General features: G+C 31.8%; 1 long non-coding RNA gene across 1 annotated transcript; it reads left to right on the top strand.

Annotated features, from left to right (window-relative positions):
* The first annotated feature begins 826 nt into the window (after positions 1-826).
* LOC124374237 lies at positions 827-5,875 on the top strand. The gene is made up of 5 exons (XR_006923532.1): positions 827-882; positions 1,525-1,575; positions 3,637-3,684; positions 4,872-4,979; positions 5,821-5,875. It is a non-coding gene; the product is annotated as an uncharacterized LOC124374237 (long non-coding RNA).
* Positions 5,876-6,790: the final 915 nt, after the last annotated feature.

Below are 6,790 nucleotides of genomic sequence, written 5' to 3'. Positions count from 1 at the left end.
TAAATGTAATTCATGAGAATAGATTAAGGACCTGGGGTTGTATGCACACTTACAATTTTTTAAATATTAAATATATAAAAATTGTGAGAACCATTGTGTTGGAACATCCAGAAGAAATTACACCTTATATACAAAAGACGGGGGTGTATTCAGAGGATAAATTTTGTTTAATTACTCCAATTATAGATATCAGATTTTTGAAAGCTATATAAGCAAAACATATAGACTGAGTTTATAAGTTGATGATATAAGTTTTTCAAGGGAGGCTGTGAAATGATCTAAATATAAGCTGTTTTTTTTGTATTCTTGATTACTTTGGTCCGTATGCATCAGCCAGAAAAAAACCGTAATAAGTTCTTTAAAATATGATGTTCAAAATGGAACTCATCCTTTTTTTCAATAAGCAAATTAATAATTTTTCATAACATATATGTTAGACTTTTTCTGTGTATTTCTATCGTTAAAATATAAATTGAAATAGTTATAAATCCTCAACTGGCTGAGATTGATATATTGGAGTTCCGCCAAGGCTGAGCAACTGGGAGACCATATCCAATTTAAACCATCTTCGTAACCTGATTTGAAAAATTTTGGTAATAATGAAAAGACGCTGTAACCCTTCCTACAGTCCACTAACATAACCCTCTCATATATTCTGTCTAATGGGTCTAATACTTTTAATATTTACTGAAGTATTCGGTAACTGTTTACCCTAAATATTTTGAATAATAATTATTTATCACATCAATATAAAGTTTGCATCCATAATATGTTCGCAAGTACATGTCGTTATATTAAAATATTCCGCTAAAGTATGTTTTGTTCCAGTCGTCCGAGGAAGATGCCAGACCTCAGATCCAGCAACAGATTAGTTGTCCTCAGGTTAGTTTTATTAAGTTTTTACGGTAAGAAAGTTTACATCAGTTAAATGTACATTAATAGAAAATAACACAATGATTAAGTAAAACTTTTTATTTATTTCAAAACAATCAATCTACCATACATTTGTTGTTAGTATTGTAAATGTTTTTGAATGTCAATTTAAAAATACCTTAAAAACAAGAGAAAATTCCAAAATTTAAGAGCTCTGCTATATTATATATTTACTGTTTAAAATATTATAATTGACACTTATTTAAAAAGATATTTTCTAAGTGCTAAACTCCATAATGAATTTCAGCATTCTGACCTCTAGAATATCATCGTTATGAAGATAAATATCAATAATGTGCCAATAATAAAAAATATAATAATTAATTTTCTTACTGATAATAATAATATTATAAATAGTGTTACACAAGAGAAAACAAAGTTGACTGATATATTTGAAAATAAAGGCATTAAAAGTTTAAAATATATTTATTTAAATATTTCTTTTCTATAAAAATAAAGAATGTTTTACTGTTCAAAGTATGCTACCTAGTTTATAGTTTCTAAGATCACAATTATTGTAGCTCTTTAAAAAACACTGCACACTTCAAGTTGCATTTAAGTTTATAATAGTTATATATATATTTGTTCTAGTCGTCCGGTGCACGTTCCAGATCTTACACCCCGCAACAACCCTGTCCTCAAGTAAGTAATTTGTCAACAGTTTTCTTACCGGAAGTTGTGCAATTACTAACAGACACAGCTTCTTAATACACTAATGTCCACGTTTTTTCGACTACCAAACACGGAATGGAAGACAAGGTGGCTGCACGTCTACCACAGTAGAGAATTTGGCAGGATTAATGGAGCTCACCATGTAGAGGTCTAAGGACAAAGAGGTTCATCTCCAGAGGTGAAGGACTGGGTTGAAAGCCGACTGGAGCTTCAAAAAGTTACCTGAATATGATGGACAAAAGAGATATGAGTAGATGTTAGACTGCTCGCAGGTAGACACAGCAGAGTAAACGTTCTTCTATTATGTATAAAGGGATGGAGAGAGAGCTGGCTGCTGGAGCAAAATTAAACACCTTACATCATAGACTGCGGTTTAGAAAATAATAGAGCATATGGATAGTTAGGAAGGCGTTTGACAGGATGGTCAGCAGAATGTTTAAGATCAAGATGAAGGAATAGCCAGATCCTTTGGGCTGTGCGATAGTACTAGGAGACATATCATCAATCAGAAATGCACGAGTTTTCATCCGGTGATCCAATGCAAAAAAGTCGATAATAAGCCAGACAAGCTGTATATGTTAAAGTATGGTTACAGACCAATGTTTTTATACTTTGCATGAATAGTAGAAAGGGGATGTTCAGGTTTAGTGGGTGTAAGCCACTCACACTTATATTAATCGACGAGTGATGTACCCTGGGTGTGTGGTAGATATACCTCTTTCTATGAGGAAAATAATAAAAATAAAAGCTACTGTTTAATAAAAATGTTGAGAAGAAAAATTTTACAAGTAATAAAGTTTATTATTGACAATGGAAGGTTTAAAAGGATAACAGGATTTCGGAACTTTGCCATCGCTTATATGTTACTAAATGTGCTAACACAATGTTTTTCAGAATTGGAATTTGTCCTCTTCGACAGGTGGGGGAGGTATTAATACATACAAAAAATACAGAACAGAGAGAAGAAAAGAAGGGAAGAAAGGGGTAAAACATACCCAAAAGATGCTTGGTCTCCAGTCCAGGCTTTGACACTGTACAGGATGCATGTATCGAGCGCAAATCACAAGTACGAGGGATTTTCCCTTCTTTTCTTCTCGCTATTCTTTATTTTTGTATGTATTTATACATCCCTCACCTGACGAAGAAGACAGATTCCAATCCATGAAACGTTGTGTTATACCTTTTGTATCAACAACGACGGTCTAATGTCAGAAATCCTGTTATAACCTTTTAAGTATTAAGATTAAAATAATAATTAACATAAGATTCTTGGCCCTAATGAAATATTCAGATGAAAACAGGAAATCACTAATTTATTAGATTAATCAGAAATCCTGACTTATAGGTAGTTTATTATATATTTTTCTTACAAAAACAACCTATTAACAGTTTGGTCATGAATATAAAAATTCATGACCCACGCTTGTAAACACGATAATAATAAATCATGTAAACTAATCAACATTTTTTAACGTAATTATATTATTAATTTCACTAAAAGGTGAAGTTTTTAAACATAAAATGGAATTGTAATTGGTGTAAGGAAAATATCATCAAATAAACGGATAGAACTCACATAAGACTTTTTCAAAAAACAATTCTTTAATGTAATCGGTATTTTAACTACGACTACTTCAAACATGGCCAATAAAAGTTTAAGTGTACTTTATAAGATGCTCAACAGTCTAATTTGAAATTCCTTTTTCAACTCTTCTAAAAATGTCTGGTCCTCAAGAATAAACTGATTTTATAACTGAACCTAGTTTCTGTGACAAGAGGCGCTTACTTGTACATGTTTCAAAACTTTATACAAAAAACACATCAATTTACTTGCATCACCAGGATTTTATGGAATTGCTGAGATGGAGAGTGAGTTAGATGGTAGCGCTTAGAATTTTTTCAATGGATAGCACGTCTTTATAATCTCAACCTTACAAAACAAATCTAAAAACATTAAAAAAAACTCGTAAGTTTAAATGTTTTATTACATTCATATTTGACGAGATTTATTTAGTAAAATCCTTTTTTCAGGATTCAAGATCCACGAGCAGGGCAAGCTCGCCACAACGTCCGACACAGGTATGTAAATACCACTGATGAATTAAGATACTTAATTTGATTAAAAAAAAAAAAAAAAAAAAAAAAACGGATCAAGTAATGCTGGAGTAACACAATTCAAGTTGGGTCACTCTTGGCTTATGGCAATATTACTTCTCTTCAAAATTATGAGAGCTAAGGAGCTTTCGGAAAGTATTTTCTTCACGTTGAACCTCCAGATTTTAGATTTTGTGGAGATAAAGATTACTTCAGCCTTAATGCAAGGCCAGAGGCAAATTCTTGCATATACACATAGTGATCAATAAAAAAACATGTATAAGGGTTAATGAAAGGAGGTTTCAAAGTGTATAAAAAGAGGTTGTTCATGTCTAAATTATTATTATCATCGTAGATCATAACGAAAAAAAGATTTAGAATTGTCACATCGCACAGTTTTCATCATATCCTAAAGTTTAGAGATACTGACCGTACAAAATTAGAAGAATACGACTACTTTCAATACATAATTAAATATCTTTTCAAGTATAAATTCACATTTATTATATATATAATCAAGTTAATTTTTTTAGAATAAAATTAAATGCTTATAACGGTAATTTTGTGTTTCACTGGTATATGAAATTTCCCCCTTTAGAGTTGTCATACTGTCAGTTTTTATACACATAACGTAGCTATGGTGAGAAGTGATGATTCCATGTGAATTGTTAGATCCAGTTCCTACTACTCGAAATGCAGCATCTGGAACCTGGCACTGTCACAATCTTGACTCCTGGAATCTGGGGTCACGTTCCGTTAAAGGGATCCAAAAAAGTCGGCGGAAGGAGCTCAAAACGAATTATTTACATCTTTTTAAACATCAGAAACACCAAGACTATAAAATATAGAAATATTATCTAATCTAATTAAAGAGGTATTCTCATTGTTTATTGGATCTCTTCAGACGAACATGACTCCAGATTCCAGGACTCAAGTCTGTGCCAAGTTAGATTCCAAACGCTGCACTTAGATGAAGGTGAAGTGGAGCTGAGCTCAACATTTATCTACTATCAGTGTTGTAAAAATAAACATTTTAAACTAATACAACATTTCCAATTTAATGTTACGAAATGACAGCAAACACGTGAAATCTAGGCTGTCTATAACTGTAACGAAACTGATGTTAAGAATCGAACCTAATACGTTACTTACCATTCTCGTGTTACCTGTAGGAGATTATTAACGACATAGAACGAGTCCGAGAGAACTTGCGGGACGTCAAGTCTCGTCTGGAACACAGTGCCAGCCCTAAACCTGGACCTTCACACGGTGTATGTCCGGTGAGTTCTTCGTCTGTCCGTAATAATGGACAAGATCAGCAATTGCAGTTTTCATGTATTATTAATGCACAATGTTAACCACTTAGTTTTCAACTTATGCATCTTATACGGCTACAGTATGAAAAAAACTTATTTAGCAATATTTATAATACCAATGGCTCCGTTATTTACGGGATAAACGTTTTGAAACGTGAAAAAACGTTTAAATTAACCTAATGAAATTAGATTTTAGAGCCTCCGTGGTCACTTAAAATCAAACAAATTTCAATAAGAAATACATTTTGTTGAAATATTTGATATAATTTCTTTACGTGAAGTGGTATAAACTTGAAAAATTATAATATCACGTTTAACTACATGTACATTATTAGCATATGTCATGCTATTGTACATTAGTCAAAAAGTTGATTTGCGTCATAAGCTTTAAAGCGTACTGGAGTGTTAAGCTAAGTAAAGAGCATTTTAGAAGAGTACAGTAACATTGAATAATTATTTGAATATTTTACAACCATAACTTCCCATTTACTGTGAATAAGGAAAGTCCCACATTTTGATAAATAATTTAAGTATTATTCAGTATAGAACCGGCCGTGATGGTGGTAAAGAAAATACAGTTTAACGCTAAATACGGAAAGGTTTTAAAAAGCTATTCCTATTGCTTAGGAAACAGCATACTATGAGGATCCTCGCACCTAATTTCTTCTTCATTAACCGTTATTGAGAGTAAAGAACTGGTGTTTGGTGAATACGTTGATTACGGGTGATTGGATGAGTGGTACTTTGCTTGTATAATTATGGTTTATTCCATTAATATGTAATTTGATTAATATGTTTGTTGCAGTCCTCCAGTGGCCGTTCTAGATCTCATAGTCCGCCATGTCCGCTGTTCTCCTCAGGTCAGTCATTCTTTATTAAATATTTGATATAACCTCTTAATGCTCTTGGCATAGCAATCATATTTCAATTTCGGGTTACGTATACCACTTCAGAGCCAAGTGACCCGTGTGCAAGGACCGCTCAATGTGCAATGATTGCTTGCGTCTAGCACTAGAGCCGGTGGGCAGAACATGTATTTTCATATTGTTACCAGGATCGAAATAGGTATTCAGTTTATGGTTTTTTAGAAATTGTATCTAATATATCGTGAAAATTACCAAAAAAGGCAACTTTGCCTCCGATAAACATAACAATGTCCGTGTAGGTCTTATGACAATTAAATATGATTATAAATTTACGGAGAACAATAAATACACAATTTAAAAATATGTTTTAAAAATATGAAATAATAGGTTTTTGGATACAGAATAATGATTTCATATTTTAAAGTAGTGTAAACGTATAAAAAAAATTCAACATACAACACAAGTTTTGGTTAAAGAATGGAAATGTAAACTTTTAATCAACAGCATTAAAAACACCCTAACACTAATTACATGGATAAAATAGAAGAAATTTTATGTTACAAGAAAAGAGGTTGGCTATAATATTTTAAAAACCTCTCAAAATTATGCACAACAGAGAATAAAATCAAGAATAAGCTAAAACTAAAAGATTAAGAAAATAAAAACACTATAAGAACAGTTTAAATAATACTTATAACTTACAACAACTAACAAGTTTAAATCGTCTATTCAAATATTATATTTTAAAATTCCTAAATATTTTGTGTGAAATTTAATAATATTTTCTATAATAACTATAAAATAATAAAAATACTTCTCTGTCTGCCTGCGAAATATCTCAAAAAAACGAACCGATCTATGCACGTGCAATTGTGCATGAAGCTTAATCATATATGAGGAACTCTGAGC

This window comes from Homalodisca vitripennis, unplaced genomic scaffold, assembly GCF_021130785.1.
Source record: "Homalodisca vitripennis isolate AUS2020 unplaced genomic scaffold, UT_GWSS_2.1 ScUCBcl_7616;HRSCAF=15380, whole genome shotgun sequence".
NCBI lineage: Eukaryota > Metazoa > Arthropoda > Insecta > Hemiptera > Cicadellidae > Homalodisca > Homalodisca vitripennis.
Note: the sequence above shows the minus strand (reverse complement) of the source record. Positions and strands in the feature narration are given on the sequence as shown.